General features: G+C 38.4%; 1 protein-coding gene across 4 annotated transcripts in view; it reads right to left on the reverse strand.

Annotated features, from left to right (window-relative positions):
* The window catches only part of DTNA (dystrobrevin alpha), a 356,259-nt gene that overhangs the window by 243,975 nt on the left and 92,487 nt on the right, over window positions 1-19,797 (reverse strand). The window contains exons 1-2 of one of the 4 annotated variants that reach the window (XM_032595372.1): window positions 13,545-13,836; window positions 12,003-12,068 (exon numbers count right to left, since the gene is read on the reverse strand). The exons of 1 other annotated variant lie outside the window; for it this stretch is intronic. The gene's annotated coding sequence lies outside the window, so the exon portion shown is untranslated. Of the gene's footprint in view, window positions 1-12,002; window positions 12,069-13,544; window positions 13,837-19,797 lie in introns of those variants that run through there. 2 more of the 4 variants (XM_032595371.1, XM_030336374.1) reach the window with 2 other exon arrangements.

Genomic DNA, 19,797 nt, shown 5'->3' on the forward strand with positions numbered 1-19,797 from the left:
CTTGTGGTTGTACAAGTCCCTTAAAGCATGAAAGTAACAATTTGGGCCTAGAAATTTTTATGAGTTCTCACCATTACACTACCTGAATCCACAAAATAATACAAGAAATACTTTTGTCAAATATCCGAATATTTGACTAGAAAGACGTACTGATGGGTCCTCCAGGGTGTAAGTGTTTCAACTGACCTAGTAGGGTTACTTATTATTCTTCATTTGAATATTAGAGGGTGTGTGTTTTATTTTTAGCACTGTTAATGTAAAGTCGCAGCAATTTGTAAAAGGCGTAGCTACTTACTAAGGCCAGTCCTTATGGTGAGAGGAAAAAAATCATACCATCATCATAGCTCAGGCTGCCTATATTTCTGTAGGGTTGGGCACATGAGCATGTCTCCAGTTCACCTAAATACCAATCCAGTTATTTAGATCTAACAATGGAGGAGGGCATGGCACAGCTCTTTTTATAAGACTGAAAGTTGTAATTGAATCTGTCAAAAGAGCACGCTTGGGTAGCTTCATCACAGATTAGGGATGCCTTCTGGGTTCCCCCTAATTGGCTCAGAGCCACTTATGATTCAAATCTAGAGCCGTAGACGCTTTCAGATTTACACTACTGTAATACTCCATCTTGCATTTCACTATTTATTACACAGGGCCACCTGAAAATAATCTTCCTCACTGAGTATCAAAATGGTACCTCTTTTGCCTTTTTACACGTTGATCTATGCAATTCTATATTTTCTGACTTACTGATGCTGGATAAGGTGGATTGTGTGAGTTGGTGAAGAAATGTCCAAAAAACTCCAAAGTTGGAATGCTTACGGAAGATTGCCACAAGATGCCATGAGGCCATGAGAAGAGAGAGGACGGACCCTTTAGGACAAACACTTCTGTGCTAAGAGTGCTGCTCACCATGGCAAACATGCCTCCCATCTCTCTTAACAGACATTCACTATATTTCAGAGGAGCTGAAACTATGGGAAGATGAAGAAGTGTGGTTTCCTTTTTATACAAGCTTTGCTCAGAATGTCCATTTTGGCACTAGGTTAAAGAGTATTTAGCTTATAAAGAATTAAACTAAAAAAAATATGGGAAACCCCTCCTCCCCAGTGGTGAAAACAATTTTCCATCTGACTAGGCATTGCGGAACCAGTCAAATCTTCTAATGTTTTATGAGCAGACTATTGTAATATTCTCTCTCTTCTCAGCCTCCATTCTTGCTTTATTGAAAATCATCATCCAGAGTGATCAATTTCTTATAACACTTGGTACCTACAGTTGTGCTTCTCAAAGGCGATTTGTAGTCAACGAAAGCTCTAAAGGATGCCATCAACGAGTTGGGACAATGCAAAACTATTGGATGGACATGGTGCATCGTTCTGGAAACTTGGAGAAAAAGACTTTGATGCTGAAGGAAAGAAAGGTTCAGCATGGAGCAAGATGAAAATACATGAGGATTCAAAGAGCTTGACATACAGGACAGACCATTTTGAACCCTGGCTCTCTGTGCATTTATTATGAATATGCATTTATTCTTTTATATTTCATGTTTATTTATTTATTTTTGTTTTGTTTACTTTGGGGAAGAGGTTTGGATTTCAGAAACACTAAATGCTCTAAGGAATGGAGAAAAAAAAAACCCTTGGGATGATAGAAAAGGCCTTCTCAGTACCTACTGACCAAAGTTATCTCCTTTCACTGTACCCTCAAATTCTAGAACACCAAACACACCATGCTGTTTCCTGTGTGGGTCCATGCTGGTTTTTCAATCTTGAATGCCCTCCCTTTTTTTTTTTTTTTTATCTAGGTAACTCCCACTCACCTGTCTAGATCCAATATAGCTGTCAACTTCAGGACCTCTCTGGGCACCTTAACACATTATCATTTCCTGCACTATGAGTAAATTATCACCAAATGTACCTGTCTTCCCAGGGAACTCTTCAAAGACAAAGACTTGGCAAGGTTTGGTCATTTAAAATGTCAAATACAGGGTCTAACGCTGAGATTTAGGAATGTTTTACTCTAATATACAGGTTGTGGATCATATAACTTTGACATAAGTCTTGGTTATGACATGATAATAAAAAAGGACATTGTTCTTCTCTCTTATTTGTTGTGAATTTTTATTGTTGTGAAAGAGTGAAAGAATATGGTAAACTAAATCTGATTTTTCTTTCACCTTGTACTATGCAAATATATACCAAATTAGGGGCTAGGAGGCAGTATAGACTTTTTGATGCCAAGATTTAAATTCATTCTACTGAAGTTTTAGCTATATATCAAAAAGATTTCTAAGGAATTAAAGTAAAAATAAATCTGAGAGCCCTCCAGTGGTCAAAATAATACATGCAAATACAACCATTTACTCAACATCCCTCCTTCCAAAGAACTTAAAACATTTCCAACAGTCTTGCTGCTATAAAAATGCATGCTTTGATTACTTTGACATCACTATTACATTAAATTGCTTTTTAGCGGTATAGGAAAACAGATGTTTATCCAGAATCATTTAAATAAACCACAGAAAATAGCGGCCCAATCCACTCACTTATCAATGAGAGATTTTGAGTAGTTGCTAGAATGCAACCATGTAAGGGCAATCCTGAATCTTGTCCAGATAGGAGTAATTCAATTCCTTCCATTGAAGCCATTGAGAGAAATGTGGCTGTACATTAAAACCACTCAAGATAAAGAAAGGATGCAGTCAACCCTCTCTGTGTGTGCCAGTTCCATGCTCCCCTTAAGCACAGAATTGTATTTTAATGTGTATATTCCTAGACTTGTAAAAGCATAGTGTGTGTGTGTGTGTGTTTCTAAATTGTAATTTTGATGGTTTACATAAGAAATGTGTTGGCTTCTCTTTTAGCAAATGCATATCTAACTAAGCCAGACAGCAGTACTTTCCTTTGCTTCATCTCCTGTCATCAGATTACCAGTAATGGTTTGGCAGAAAGCCGGGAGTAACGTCTCTGCCTTGAAAATTGTCAAGCTCTAACATTTACCCAAATGCTGCAGCACTGATTGGTGAGGGTATTTTGTTTGGTTTTGTTTTAATTAAATTCCTATATTACCTTATTACAAAGTAAAGCTTGCTTTAAAAACTCCCTCCCCCCCGCCCCACATTTAGATTCATATATATGGTGTTCGATATAGGATGAAGATTTTTATTTTTTGGAAACATAGAACAATATATTTAATTATTGTACTCCAAAATCTTTATGGACCACCGGCCCAATAGACCTATGCTTATTTATTTCAAAAAGTTAGCAACATCAATGGAGAAATGCTAAGAAAATATTACGTCCTTTAATTTATTACTCAGATTTTTTTGCTTGTTTTTTAAATGTTTCAGATGGAAAGCAAGTGTTCATCAGTTTCCCTTTTGTATGGTAATGTCTAAAGACCTATCACTTCAATGTTCCTAAGTTAAAAGAAAAAGTCAAGTTCAGCTAGTATCTGTGAATGACCTTCAAGAAATTCAGCCTACTGCAAGAAATGTTATGAGCAATTCTCAGAAAGCATACTCTCATGGAGTAAGTTATTGCCTAAGACAAAAGTGGGCATTTCTGGAAGCTACATTGTGTCTTTGAAGCCACTGGGGTACTATTTAGGAGACTGAAGCAATAATTTACCCTTGTGCAATGAAAAATGTAATGTAACTTGCACACCAGGATCCTTTGCCTCATTAAGTTAAACACTTCCCTCATGTCATTTTAAAGGAGAGATTATAATACTGTAAATCTAAGTAATTTAGATTTATGTTCTGGCGTCTGGCAAATGGTTACACAGGATATTTTTCAGCATTCCAAATGTTTTAGGTGCTAGGCAGTTTCAGAATGTAGATATAATTGACTTTGTAATTTGGCAAACAATAGAGTGTTCTGTGTGGCTATTCAGAGAGTTGCAAAGGGACAGCCCAGCAGAGCTGAGAAGAGACCTTCACAGCCCCCTGCAATGGAGTTTTAGAGGTGTTGCTGACATTACGGCTTCTGAACCTTATTAGAACCCCAGGGGAAAAATAAACAAAAATAAACCAGGGGAGAAATCTGTGCTAAGAATTTATGCTACCTACACTTTTGATGGAACAAATGATTTCTCTATGATACAGAAAAAAGGTATATTTCCCAAATAATTTTCTTTTTTTAAAAAATGTACTGACAAAGAAGTCATCTCTTACTTTTAAAATGGAAGGACGGGGCGCCTGGGTGGCGCAGTCGGTTAAGCGTCCGACTTCAGCCAGGTCACGATCTCGCGGTCTGTGAGTTCGAGCCCCGCGTCAGGCTCTGGGCTGATGGCTCAGAGCCTGGAGCCTGTTTCCGATTCTGTGTCTCCCTCTCTCTCTGCCCCTCCCCTGTTCATGCTCTGTCTCTCTCTGTCCCAAAAATAAATAAACGTTGAAAAAAAAATAAAATAAAATGGAAGGAGGAGCACCGAAATGTTGGTAAATGAAAAGCAAAATAATACTGCAAGAGTGGATGAGCCGACGAAAGGATACACGCTCCCTGTCACACCCTGTCACACCCGAGCATCCTGATACTTATTGGTGAACCTAATATCTAGAATTTTCTGTGAGTACAGTTGCTGATGGTATAAAAGTTCATGGAGCAATTGGTTGATTTTACATGGTCACAGCACTTAACTGAATATAACACACACTCTAAAAAAAAAAAAAAAAGTGGACATTTTGTTCATGTTAGTCTATTACTCTTCTTCTTGCCCTGAAAAATTCCGATAGATGGTAACTTTAGTAGAGAATCTTTTGAAACCCACAACTTATTTTTCCTTTTTAAGCTTTAAAGTTTTTGAACTTAAAGGAGGTGAACAAAAAAAATCAAGAAACAGATGTTGAAGAGTTCTCTTCGTGAGGTCTTCGTAAAGAAATGATAACTAAATCGTATAAGTGAATAATGTGTAATCATATTCTAAAGTGGAATAACAGTTTTAGATGTTTGAATGAAATGGGTAAAATAGTACATATCCCTGTGGAGTTCTCGATTCTGATGAATGTAGTCAATCTTCTGATTTGCGGCTGCATCACAAATTATATGCCCGAGTGAAGCCAAACAAATATTACTGGATGCCCGATTAATTTCTGTTGGTGCTTAAAACCAATGCCATTTATCAAGAGAATAGAAAGTAGCCAACAGCAAAGATAATTTTTGAAGTCCTTTAAAATTCTTAGCTTTATATTCCCAAAATATTACATGAGCTGCCACATTATCACTTTTAATTATTAATACAGTGAACAATGGGTGACTTAAACGAGAATTTACCAAGGGTGTTAAAATGTGTATTAAAAAGTATGTTAAAATATTATATATATATACGTATATATTGGTATTACAAGTTAGTTTGAGAAACACTGGGTTGAATAAAATCAAACTTTAAGAACCCTTAATGCTGAGGCATCTGGGTGGCTCAGTCGGTTAAGCATCTGACTTATGATCATGATCTCAGGTTTGTGAGTGTGACACTCACGTCAGGCTCTCTGCTGTCAGCAAAGAGCCTGCTTTGGATCCTCTGCTTCCCTCTCTCTCTACCCCTCCCCCACCCTCTCTCGCATTCTCTCTCAAAAACAAATAAACATTAAGAAAATTTTATAAAAGAAACTTAATGCTAAGGATCACCTAAATCTCTGAGAGAGGGATATGGTATCCAGCATTTTCCAAATTCATTTGACTCAGGATATTCATCTTTTTTTTCCTTTTTGTATATAGCATTTCCTGGAATTGTCCTTTCTAAGAACATAAATTGGATTTGCTGATTTAAATTATTATCTGGAAGGCCTTAGAACACTTGCTTAATAATTTTCCAATTTTCAACCATCTCATTAATCTTTGAATTCTTCAGTTTTGCCTTGTTAGTGCTTAAATGTAAACGCAAAACAAAAAGTAGAGTATCGGAGTGGTATAAATCCTACTCAAAATGATACATTTCTAACATGTAACATACATCATCATTCCCCTGGAGGCATTTTCCCTAAGCGTAGTACTTTTATTTTGCCTTTTGGAAATGCTGGGGGCTAGGACTGTAATGGATTATACTCCATTGCCTTTTTCTCCATTTTTCTGCTACAGATGATCAGCTCTTACAGATGGGAAAGTATGAAAGTAATGTTTCACTTTTGCTCTCTACAATCTAGAGGAATTGCCCTATCAGAGGCTCTTTTCTCTTCCCAAGGCTGTTTATGGACAGGACTTCCTGAGACAAAAAGCGTAAAGACAGGTAAAATGTTAGGATTCCAATGGGTTGGAAAAGCAGTGATGGGAAAGGTCACAGGCACCTGGGAGACAGCAAAGATTTAGAGATCCAAAAGCCTTAGCGGGGATCAGCATCGAAGGATGAAAAAAGAGAAAAAAACCCCAATAGCATCTGATTACAGATAATTGCCTACATATTGCCCAGGTACATATTCAGAGTTATCCAGTAGTGCCCCTTATCCACGGAAATACGGTCTAAGACCCTTACTGGAAGGCTCGAACTGCAGACAGTACCGAACCCTCTATCTACTAGGATTTTTCCTTTAGGTACATACCTATGATAAAGTTTAGCTTAGAAATTAGGCACAGTAAGAGATTAACAATAATAATAAAATAGAACAATTATAATAATCTACTGTAATAAGAGTTATATAAATGTGGTCTCTTTTTGTCTCTCAAAGTAATTTATTGCACTGGAGTCATGCTTCTTTTTGTGATGATGTGAGAGGATAAAACGCCCGCATGAGGAGATGAAGGGAGGTAAGAAACACAGAGACAGGCTACTGCTGACCTTCTAACCATTCGTCAGAAGGAGGACCAACTGCTCTGGATCCCGGTTGACCACCGGTAATTAAAATCATGGAAAGTAAGCCGTGGATAAGGAGGGAATACTGCATAAGACCAAAGTCCAGATCCCTGTTCTTCTGGGGGCTTTGTTCTTCTTGGGCCCACCTATCATTCATTAGCGTGGAATTTATTAGAGGTCCTCAGGAACATTCCAGCTCTTTCTCTTTTCAGGCATGTGATAGGATTGTATTCCTCACCCAGCTGAAGTTAGGTGTGATCGCATGGCATGCTTTGGCCAAGGAAATGTGAGCACAGGGAACACAGGTCACTTCCAGGTGAAAGTAACAACGTGGGGAAGGGCCTGCGGTCAGGCCAACCCTCCATAGATAATTCGCATGAATGGTAAGGAAACCTTGGCTTTTATAAGCCATGGAGATTTGGGGGTTGTTACCTCCGGAAATCAAGCATAGTAATATCTATCTGGAGCACTTCCTATGTCTGTATCTTGGTTTGATCATGGATAAAAGAAAATAACATATGTCTCTTACCTACAAAATAGTATAAAACATTGGATGAGGTTTAGAACAGAAGTGTTACACTTCTCTGAAGTGTTAAAAACAACATCTTTAAATGAGTAAATATGTTGCTACAAATGTGTGGCAATGAACAGTCTAAAACTAGGAAGTTCACATGCATTAGAAGATAGATTTCGTTCAATTAATCTACATCTCTTAATACAATTAGTAAAGACATCTATAGTCTTGAACTATGATTAATTCAGTGAATTCATCCCTTCAGCACTCATAAATCTGTGTGCTACTACATCACCTAGGAATGGGGTACAAAAAGTAAAGTGAGACTGAGAAATAAAATTAGTAAAAATAACTATTGCCCTCTTTAAAATACACAGAGCTTTAGAAAGTTTTCATGACTCAGGGCATCTCTGAGTCACCTTTATGCCATATTTATTTTGCAAGATTGCAAAGTTCAACTCTATTTATGAAAATAAATGTGTTTATATTTTATATTAAGATACAACACAGTTTCCTATGTGATAAAAATACATGTTCAACTTTTTAAAAAATAATCCGTTTAGGTCTCTTTAATCTATTCTATAAAAAAATCTGCTAAATAGAGATTAAAAAAATTAAAGTATTCCCAAGACCCCTAAAACTTAGCTTTTTGAACTTCTAAAAATTTACCCAAGGTATACAGGAGTGCTCATGCACAGGGGCACTTATACCCCAATGTTTATAGCAGCACTCTCAACAATAGCCAAATTATGGAAGAGCCTAAATGTCCATCAACTGATGAATGGATAAAGAAATTGTGGTTTATATATACAATGGAATACTACTTGGCAATGAGAAAGAATGAAATATGGCCTTTCGTAGCAACGTGGATGGAACTGGAGAGTGTTATGCTAAGTGAAATAAGTCATACAGAGAAAAGACAGATACCATATGTTTTCACTCTTATGTGGATCCTGAGAAATTTGACAGAAGACCATGGGGGAGGGGAAGGGGGAAAAAAAGGTAAGAGACTCTTAAAGACAGAATAAACGGAGGGTTGATGGGGGTGGGAGGGAGGGGAAAGTGGGTGATGGGCATTGAGGAGGGCACCTGTTAGGATGAGCCCTAGGTGTTGTATGGAAACCAATTTGACAATAAATTTCATATTAAAAAAAAAACTTAGCTTTTTGACAGGAAAATACTAATTGCTAAAGAAAGGTAAAGTGATTTTTTGTAACAAGTATGGAGATTAGCATACATAAATTAAGAATAGAAATTAAAGAATAGAATAAAGCAATTTGTTACTTACATCCATTGTTTTAACATGACATGCTCCAGTGTCAGTGTCCAGTGAAGGGGACTGAATAAATAATTTCTTACTCTAGATACAAGGTAGGAGCTTGATCGAGATTTACTGAATTAATAAGACAAATTAGCTCAGCTACTTGAAAGCTATGATTTAAAATCAGCCAATTTTTAAGAATTAGTCTTATTTTTTTTTACAGATGAAGTAAAAAAGAAAAGGCCTATAATACTATTTTCATATTTTGTGTTAGAGAAATCTGGGTTCTCATCTAGACACTGACCTAAAAAAATTATATTTAAGCTTACTCATTTTTGAGAGAGAGAGAGACAGAGTGTGAGCAAGGGAGGGGCAGAGAGAGAGGGAGACACAGAACCTGAAGCAAGCTCCAGGCTCTGAGCTGTCAGCACAGAGCCCGATGCGGGGCTTGAACCCATGAACTGCCAGATCATGACCTGAGCCAAAGTCGGACGCTTAACTGACTGAGCCACCCAGGTGCCCCTAGACACCGACTTTAAACATTTGATTGGATTCAAAGATTTTTATTTAAAATATTTATTTACTTTTATTTAAAATAAATTTGACCTCATCCATATTAGGGATGAGGTAGGAAAGCCCCATATGAGAAAAAATACAAACCATGTTTCTTATTTTTCTAAAAATGAGGTGTCAGCATATCATAATGTATGATAAATTTATAAATGATCTGAGGAATATGACATTAGTTAAACACTCTGAGAATTAATAAGCTATATTTCCTCTTTCTCTGGTTCCCACCAACAATATTCAATTTTTAATAATTAAAGGCAGCGCTGTTTTTTTTTTAATTCAGCATAGCAAAATGAGACTAACATTTACATCGCTGAAGTTTTCTAATGAAAATTTTCAGCCACCTTTAAGATTTACGATCACAATGTCCTATCACATAAGCAACCAACTGCTTTCCTTCTAGCATCACATTGTGATCTGAAAAACCATCCAGTGTTTTCCAATGGTTCAGATTCAGGCTATACGCAGTGAGATTATTTTGATCTAGTTGTGCCCCATTACTTTTTTCCATTGGTGTTACCCACGATTATGGGCTAGATCTGTTGAAACATGTCAGTTTTTCAATTCTATGACTTTCCTTTTTATTGTGAATGTCTCTGACAATATACGGGTAATTTATCCTACTTAAACTTCTATGATTTGTCTTGTTATCACAATGATATTATAGAATCTCACTTGGCAAAAATGGAAGTGGATGGCCTCCCCTCTCCCCCAAAAAATAACCAAAAACACACACTCATTTTTAACTGACTCTCCTTGACATAGAGGAGAATTAATGATCACTATTCTAGACAAAGAGTCTAAGGTCAAAATAATGATGTTTAGAATGAAAAACAATAAAGCAAAAAAGGAATTGTTGTGAAAAAACTTCCTCATAATAGTTGTTTGTTCATTCCTTAAATGTAACTTGGTTTCTATGTGCCCATTACTGAGAATTCAAAAATGCACAAGACAAGAATAGTGGGTGAGCTGTACACGTAAAGGATGTACAGTGTAGGTGACTTACGAGGTCAACCTTGAAGAAGTCGGATTTAACCACAAAGGAGATGAACAGTGGGTATTCTGGGGGGAAATGTAGGTAGACTAGCACAGAGGTATGATGTCCTATGGAATATTCTGGAGGCAGAAATTATGCGCGATTCAAGTGTTAGTGAAAAAGCCAGTGAGGTAGTAGACGTGGTGTTGGACAAACAGGTTGAGGCTTTGTGACAGGCCTTTAAGACATACTAAGGGCTTCATTTTGGGGGGAATGGTGAGTCACTAGGGATTTTTAAGTAAAGGAGCAATCCACTCATGACTATGATTTTGAGAAGACAAGTATGTTGGTCCCAGGATGGGAGAGGTGTTGGGGTGCAGACCCTAGGAGCAGGAGAACAACTGGGAGACCATCGTAATGCCCAAGTGAGATGCTGAAGAACTGAAGTGGAGGGGCTGCAAAGGGAACGGAAAGGAAGGAATTTATTTAAGACAATGTCTTAAACGTGGTGATACTGGATAAAGGCCAAGAGAAGGCAGGAGGAGTCAAGGTCAACAGCTGACAGCGATGGTGGTGGGGTGGATTAGAGAGACTGAAGAGATGACTAAGGAAAGGGGCCAGCCAGGGACACATAAAAGGACTGCTAAGTATCGTTGACAGCTCCAGTAAGGCTGGGAAACACGAATCCTCCGTGCGTTTGCAAATTTCTCCAAAAGCCCACAGCGAAACTAAAAATCAGAAAAACTACCCGAAATCATCAGTGATGTTAGCAGACCGCTTGATACCTTCTCTAGCATGTGTATATATTTATAAATACATAAAATGACTATAAAAGCAGTACAGTGAACTTCCCTTTCTGGTAACAGTAGTGAAATAATTTCGACTGACACTCCCACTGAGGTAACTGAAGATATTTAAAATATAAAAACAGCAAAGAGCTTAATATGATGGCGAGGTTTTCACACACAGAAATTTGGAAGGCCACAGCTCAAGAGAGGAAGCTTATCTTTGACAGCTTTTGCCCTTGGGCATAGGAGTATGGGGGAGAAAAGATCTGTGAAAGCAGCCGTGCTTTGAGCAACCTCACAGGTTTTGTGAGAAGGGCAAAGCCTGTGGTCCTCAGGTGAGGGCATTAATAAATGAACACAACTTCAACTTGGGATCTCAAAAGGCCATAGCTTCCTTTATGGTAGGAGTGAACCCCAAATACACGATTCTTCACACAGATTTGCAGCCTTGCTTCTCACACAGGGGTGATTCAGGAGATCTTAGCTGCTGCACTTTGACAAAGATAATTCTGGTCTGATATTGCCCCCGGGTGCCTGGCAGAAGCAAAGTCCTTTCTGGGGGAGAAACCTCATCACCACTAGGTCTCAATTTATTCTTACAAGTGATTTTTAAAATACAGTTCCAACAGATAGTCAAAGATATCCAAGCAACCAAGAAAATAAGACACCATGAGTGAGAACTGGCAGGAACAATAATAATAGAAACGAATCCAGTAACACTTGAGATACTAGAATTAGCAGACATAGATTATAAAGCTACACATAGCATATTCAAGGAGATAAAGTGCAAGCTTGACAAATTTCATCAGGGAAACTTGAGTGACATTGATAGCAGAGAAATATTTGTCCTCCCCCTTCCCTGTCAACACTATTTGGTCTCGTGGTTTAAAATTCTTACATTTTAGAATTAAAATTTTTTTGTGCTCTTTTTTTGGATTTCTTTTGACACACTTAAAACAAAAACCAAGCCCCATACTGAAAAGCCTGATACAATTTTAGCTATATGTATAATTCAATCAGAAATATTTAGTTGAGTAAAATGTAAGTCTACCCGGAAGCGTTTGTGTGTGTGCATGTGTATATGGTAAGCACACACATACTTGCACTCACAGATTTCTTGGAAACACTTCTGATTTCTGCCAGGCTCACTCCTACTGTCAACAGGTCAGGACCAAGCTGGATAAATCAAGGTGCATAGGAGTCAATGTCACCAGGGAGAATTTACAAAGGTACCATCCACTTGTGGAGACGCGAAATGAAAATTCACGGCAACTTTCTTGGAAGATAGGTCTTAACAGCATGAAAAGGAGGGTATTGCAGTGATACTCATCAGGGGTCCAGAAAGAGAAGGAGGACTGGAAGCGGAGACGGAGAGTGGGCAGAGAAAGGGGGGTGGGGGCATCAAAACTGAGCCCTGCTAACTTCACATTTTGTTTTGGTCTTGCTAGATTGTTCGATAGTTGTAAAATCAAGTGATTCTATCAACAAATGGCTCACTTTTCATTTTAGAAGAGTTACGCAGCATATTAGTTATTCTTATCAAAACTGAAAGACCCACGTGAAGTCATTCATTGTTTGTACTTAGCTTAGCCAACTTAGTTCATTAGAGTCGGGTCTATTTGACATAGCAAAACTCAGCCAGTTACATCTAACAACTGTTCAGTCCCACACTGCAATAAGAACGTCAGCAGATTTATTTTCCCCATATAAAGTAGAATTTCCAATTCACACCATGTCCTCTGTGACTATTATGGACAGTATTTATTCAGAAGGAATGCTGTGCAAGTTTGGGAAAGCTGTCTCCAAGAGCAGAGCCGAGAGGTCATTCGACAAAATAAGAAACAAAACCTATACATGGTCAAAACATGAAGAGAACTGAGGTTTGTCATTCTCTCTTTTAAAGAAGAAAGTTCTGAAATCCTTAAAACACAGCGTGGTAATAGCAAATTAGACAACTCTCCCTCCTCCACCCTCAAGTTCCATATAATCAGTACGCCTCCATTCACTTAGCAAATATCAGCTTTTTTGGAGGAAGAGAAGCTGCTTGGAATTAATGAGGCAACATCAAAAAATAACTTCTATTAAAAAATTGTTCTCTTCAATGGAAAACTGCCTTTTTTTCTAATTTTCTTTTAAGCTAGATTATCTTCTAAGGCTCCTATTCACTTCATCCCACCTTTAGACCACCTCTTTTTCCCTCCTTTTATTTAGTTTTCCTTTTTCACTTCTTAAACTAGGAAGCACCGTTGCGCCAGGCGAGGGAAGTAACCCCATCGCACAGTAAAAACAGTTACATCCAGTGGTATCATAAACACGGCAACATTCAGTGGGTGTTGTGACACACAACCACTGACATTGTAATTCAATAACTGCAGGGTGTTTAAGGAGTTAACAGAGAAAAATGTAAGTAAGGGTCATAAAGCAAAACTAAAATTATAGACATGCAAGGTACATTTCAAAACCAAGCTGAAATGCTCTAGTTATTTCTGCTGCATAACTTAAAAAGGGCCAAATAGCTCAAGGAAGGTAAGAGAGTTCCAGTCCCGGAAAGCCTTCATGATCACTTTTTCATTTCCACGAATAAAAAGAAAAATTCCACGTGAACCTTCCCAGAGAAGCGAGGCACCTTAAAAGCCAATCTTTTTCACTTACCCTAGAGTATGCACATCATGAGCTCCTAAATCCTTTTAATTCCAGGACATCCAGAACATACGTGAATTCTGAGCCCACTGACTTCAAAAACAAGCCCCGACCAAATTGTTAATTACTACAGAGATCGTAACAGAACTCTCTGAAATTCCAGGGAGAGATAGGAGTTTGAAATCCAGCTTCTGGATCCTGGTGTATACTGTGTCTATCTTTAACTTGAAAATGATTTGGTTTCACATTCCATTGAAGTCCCACTGGCAGATGCCTTTGGTAAGCTCACCAATGGCAGGCTTTCAAATGCCCTCCCTCCACCCCCTCCTTCCTCCGACCGAGCTTCCGCTGATACATCTAATGCCCATTTACTCAGCTGTCTTTTTACCTGTCTCTGCGTGGGTAAAAGGAGACGCTTTCATTGATGGCTATCACGGAAACACTTGGAAGCTTAAGGCAGCCCGAGGACTCACTGTGCTTTCCCTCCTGCCATCCCCTCCCCCTTGTTACTGCCAGAAACCAACTGACTTCCAAACTTGGCTGTCTGAAAAAGAATGTTCTCTGATTGGCATTCCTGGAAGCAGAAAGGGAGGCAGCTCAAGTTTTGTTCTGTGGCTCCCTCTGTGTGCAAAACTTCCCCAGGTACACATAACACAAACAAGTAAGTTTCCTGGATTTTTTTTTTTTCTTCACTTTGAGGAGAATGGAGTGAGTATTTGGGGGCATGACAAATATTTTTGATGTCATATAGCATTTAAGTTTTAATATCCACATATAATTTTACCTACAATGGCTACGCATGCAGAAAAAACAAAACAAAACAAAACAAAGCAAAATGGCAAATGTTGTGTTAAAAGTTGAATTTCCTTATTAGTAAATGGGTTGGGACCCTTCAGCAGAAGAAGCAGTCACGCTTCCTGCTTGACAATATTCTGGAACGCAGCTGTTCACTCTGTGGCTTTTCCATGAGAGAAAACCTTCCTCATAAGAACTGTGGAAAAACTGATTTCAATTATCCTATATTTTATATCGCAAACAGCGGGAGAAGAGAGCGCCAAAGACTCTCCCCATTGAGTCTTCTTTTCCAGGACTGTCTTGCAAACTTTGGTGAAGACTGGTGAGGACTATACGCGCGCACACACACACACACACACACGTGAACAAAAAAAACTGAGTGACTGGAAATGAGACAAAGATATGTTTCCTCAAATACAATCAGATAAGGATTAATAATGGACAGTCCCTTCAAAGAACTACTAATAAACTTGTGTTTAATACTTATTTACTGGTCACCGGGGCCAAAAGATTTGCTGCTGCTGCTGGAAATAACTTACCTCTCATGTTCAAAACAGTGAATTTATTGTATGCCATTTTATGGACGAGACAGCTTCTTGAAAGCTCTGATAAAGGATTTATAATTTCAGCAATCAGACAAACCACAACCTATGCATTTTGCCTTTCCAAATCTCATCTGGCTGTGGCTGCTAAGTCCAGGCAAGTGTCAGCTGGCTGGACTCACGGGTAGTGGTGTGGTTACAGCTGCTCCTTGTAACTTGTACAGACCTCTCAGAAATATTCAACGGCAAAGGGTTGCGTCCAAAAAGAAAGCTTTCACTTTGTTTGTGGTTGGTCTCTGATCTCGGTGGTCTGGTACCATATCTGAACAAGACCATGTTAGGGAACCATGAGTGAAATCTGATTAACTGGCATCACGTTACCAGTTTCCTCTGGTGATAGTTTATTCCCATATAGATGGGTGTCCTACCAGATTGTTCACTCCTTAACCTGTTACTAGATATTCTTAAAAAAAAAAAACTATAAGAGGGGCACCTGGGTGGCTCAGTCGTTTAAGTGTCTGACTTTGGCTCAGGTCATGATCTTGCAGTCGTTGAGTTTGAGCCCTGAGTCAGGCTCTGTGCTGACAGCTCAGAGCCTGGAGCCTGCTTCGGATTCTGTCTCCCTCACTCTCTGCCCCTCCTCTGCTCACACTCTGTCTCTGTCTCAAAAATAAATAGATAAACTTTAAAAAGAATTTATTAAAAAAAACTATAAGATGTTGGGAGAGGAGGAAGAAACTTTCCTTTTTTTATTCCCAAAGTTGATTGTCTTAGGGAAATTTCAAGCTATGTGCAAGGCTGATAGGCGCATTCAGAAATAAATAGGAAAGAACAATCACTCACCCAGAGAGCACATGTCCCATTCCTGTGTGTCTTCTTCCCTCTATCAAAAACACTCATCCTCAAGGCTAATGGATGGTGTCAAAACACATGTGAACTAGGATGAGAGGACAGGGTTGGAGGCAGGCCATCTGGTTCACATTCAGCCACACTACTCGCTTCTGTATCTCTTGACTGAACGTTAGCTGTAACTGACGCTCAAGAAATGTTTTTTGAAACTGAAGAACTAACTGCTTTTGTGAAAGTATATGTTCTAACTTACGGAAAATGATTACATGTTGGCTCACTGCAGATATAGTTATATATTTTGCATTTATCTTAATGGTCTGGGGAAAAATATCTCTTTTCAAGCCATTAACCAAAAGATTTTATGAAAGCTATATTAGGTACTGAGTACCTTTACTGAAGAAAAAAAAATCATAAATGTTGTATCTGTGTGATTAGTTCTCAAAACCAACATGGCAAATATTGCTAAGATCATTTCTGTTGAGCTTACTGGCTTCTAAGAAAAATAGAGAGAACAGGAAATGTTAGGTCCTTCAAATATTTCATATTAGCTAGTGAATTGGAATAGTTTTCTTTATTGAATCGCTACTGGCTATTCCTTACAGTGCAACATTTATCAACCAGGTATCTTCTTGGGTTCCCAACTTTATCTCCCCTTATATTTTCATCTATGCCAATCATGGAAATTTTATTTAAAAAAATTTTTTAATGTTTTTATTTAGTTTTCAGAGAGACAGAGAGCAAGTGGGGGAGGGGAAGAGAGAGAAGGAAGCACAGAATCTGAAGCAGGCTCCAGGCTCCGAGCTGTCAGCACAGAGCCTGATGTGGGGCTCGAACTCGTGAACCGTGAGATCATTGCCTGAGTGAGCTGAAGTCAGGCTCCCCAAATCATGGAAATTTTAGAACAGCTTTTGCATTAGTCCAACTCCAAGGTCGAGTGAACACAATGGGAATTTTTTTTCTTCTTTTTTTTCCACCTAACCTTCACAAGGCAATTGATAAGATTTATAATTGCTAGAATTTAGTCTTTATCATGAGTAAATGTTATTTTTCTCTGTCATAAGCACTAACGTGAGAGTTAGGATTTGATCAGAAAAACAGCTTCCAGGGCTGGCTTCCAAAGAAAACTGGGCATGTAACAGGCAAATCAAATACCCTTGATTTATCATGAACAAGCAGTTAATCTCTGCTCCATTCTCCAGAAATAGACATATCAGCACACTTCTGTGGATGGCAAATGCTGGTAGCAGGCTCTTTGCAGGGGTGAGTAAGCTGTTCAAACTCAGATCTCAGTTGATCGGTAAGGCATCCAGGCATACAAAGAATCAGATTAACGGAAAGCAAATGGTCCCCATTATTTTTTTCTTGCTGGTATCCTTAAAAGACTAGCATAAGTAATATTCTCAGGATAATGGTTTTGCAGATGATTTTTTGGTCTTTTGCATGTAATTTATTTTTTTAATATATACTACTTGCAATACATTATATTTGTGTTCTCCCAAAACCCACATATTGAAACACAATCTGCAATGTGATGGCATTAGGAATTGGAGCCTTTGGAAGTTGATTAGGTCATGAGGGTGCTGCCCTCATTAATGGGATTAGTGCCTTCCAGAGAGACCTCCAGAGAGCTTCTTTGTCCCTTATACCATGTGAGAACATAGCAAAAAGATGGCCGTCTGTGAAGCAGGAAGCAGGCCCTCACCAGACACTGAATTTTTGAACGTCTTGATTTTGGACTTCCAGCTTTCAGACTGTAAGAAATAAATTCCTGTTGTTTATTAGCCATCTAGTGAATGGTATATTGTTATGGCAGCCTCAATGGACTAAGACACTATACAAAAATGGGGGGTTTTTTTGGGGAGGGTGAGTGGTGAGTAGTTATTTTTTTCCTAAGGAAAAATTAATAAATCCAAGCTGCAGTTGTTTGAAAGTAATTACAATAGACACTCCCCAAGAAAATTTAGAAAACTATACATTAAAAAACCCACTAAAAAATAGAGGCTCTAACAGCAGATATGGAAGACATTCAAAACAGCAGCATGTTATGTATAATCTTATTAAATTCCAAACAATTTAAAAATTGGATGAAATGGGCACTCGTTTTGAATGTCTAGGGGGTGAAAATAGCCCTAATTATGGAAAGGGCCATATGTTAAATATACTAATTATAACATCATATTTGGTAGAATAACTGGGAACAATGATACTTTTGACGACAACAGAAAGACATGGGCTAATGCTTAGGTTAAAAATCAAAGCATATAGATGCACATGCACCATGATTTTTCACTATGCTGGAACTTCTGTGGGCATTAGGAGGAAAGGCAAAAGCTAGCAGGAATCCTATCAAAATGATTTATGAGTACACACACTCATACCCCAAAAATATTCAAACAAGAACGGTTGCAGACCTTCCTCATTCTCCTTCTGGTCTTTGAAAAGGCATCTCTATTTCTCTTCTCTGGGTCTGTCAGATGGTAGGTGGATTGTTGGCAGGGGAGTGGGAGGGGCATGAGGAGGCTCTCCAATGTGGAAAGAGACAGGGCAGAAGCCAAAGGGGGCTTATGTTAATTGTCAGAAGGTCATGGAGGGAAAATACCCAAGAACAGGAGTGACTTAAAGGAACCAGTGAGAACGAAGGAAGAGAACAGGGAACAAAATGTGGCAGGAGAAGCAGGCGCCAGGGTGTAAGCCAGACTAGGGAGAAGAATCTTTGATGAAGTAGACTTGGAAGAGAGCAAAGTTTAGAGGGGAAGTTTAAGATGTCTGGCCCTAGGATATCTGGCTGCGTAGTTTGTTATCTCTTCTCATGAAACACTTAAGATAGGCCTTTACTTTTCAAGATCTGGTAGTGTCACCTTTCTGTGTCTTTTGGATACCGCATGATATTGACATCGATCTTAAACGAATAGATACATTTGGTTACAGAAACATTTTTGAAAAGTCAATGCTAATTGCTTTGTCTTGTTATTGTGGTTGCTAAAATTGGTTTTCTTTGGTATGGCTAGGAAATCATCTACACCCTTGTCTAAATAAACTCTCTTGATCACTTTCCTCCACTTGTATTTTGTTTCCTGTATCTCTCTCTGTTCCCAAGATGGGTATCTATTACAGTCTCTTGGGACGAGCTGTATATGTAAAATGACCAACCATTCCAATTTTACTGGAACTGAGGGTTTTCCCAGTGTGCAGGATTTTGAGTCCTAAAACCTGGAATGTCCTAGGCAAACCAGAATGAGTAGATCATTCTCCATATGTAATCCAGCACTGTTTATGTTATATGTATGCTTTTGATAAAAATTAGTCTTTTTTTTTTTTAATTTTGAGGTATTTGGCCCAAGTAGAAAGACATTCCAAAAAAAAAAAGATTTCTTTTGCCTTTACCCCTGGCAGCCATGCAGCATGGGACAGGTCAAACTCCAAGGGCGACCACGTCTTCATCTTTATACTGAGAATAATAGTATATATTTCAGAGATGTTGTCAACCTCAAATGAGATACGCATGTAAAACATGTAGAATATGTAAAAGACATAAAATGAATAAATCCACATTTTAGATTTTATTTCATATAAAATTATATGTAGTTATTTTTCAGAGAACCTTTTAGTTATGTTAGGTTGAGAAATAATAGAAGTCCACAGATGAGTCCACTTCCTACTGCGTATGTGGGGCAGGGAGAGATAGATATTGGTGGACTGAGGGAAGAGCTTTCTCAGTAGCATCTGTTTCAACATATGATTTTTCCCTAGATTAAACTCACCAAGATAAGGATGTTTTGTTTTTGAGAGGCTCTATAGCCAAGGAAACAATCAGTACTCCGTGTTGACAAAAGATACAGGTAATCGTCTGCGTTAAAAATAAAGATTTATTCTGTATCTTTTCCTTCCACCTGGGGTAGGAGCGTTTTTCTATGGTGGGACCAAAATCAACCCAAATTAGAATGAAATCATTAACATATCCATCCCTAGACAAAACTAGAATGCCCAAAGTCATCCTTGGGATAGAAAGCCACCCCCTGCTGTACCATTTATTTGAACGCTGGGGGCACATGCCATACTTGATGCCTCTTTTTTTTTTA

This window comes from Lynx canadensis, chromosome D3, assembly GCF_007474595.2.
Source record: "Lynx canadensis isolate LIC74 chromosome D3, mLynCan4.pri.v2, whole genome shotgun sequence".
NCBI classification, from domain to species: domain Eukaryota; kingdom Metazoa; phylum Chordata; class Mammalia; order Carnivora; family Felidae; genus Lynx; species Lynx canadensis.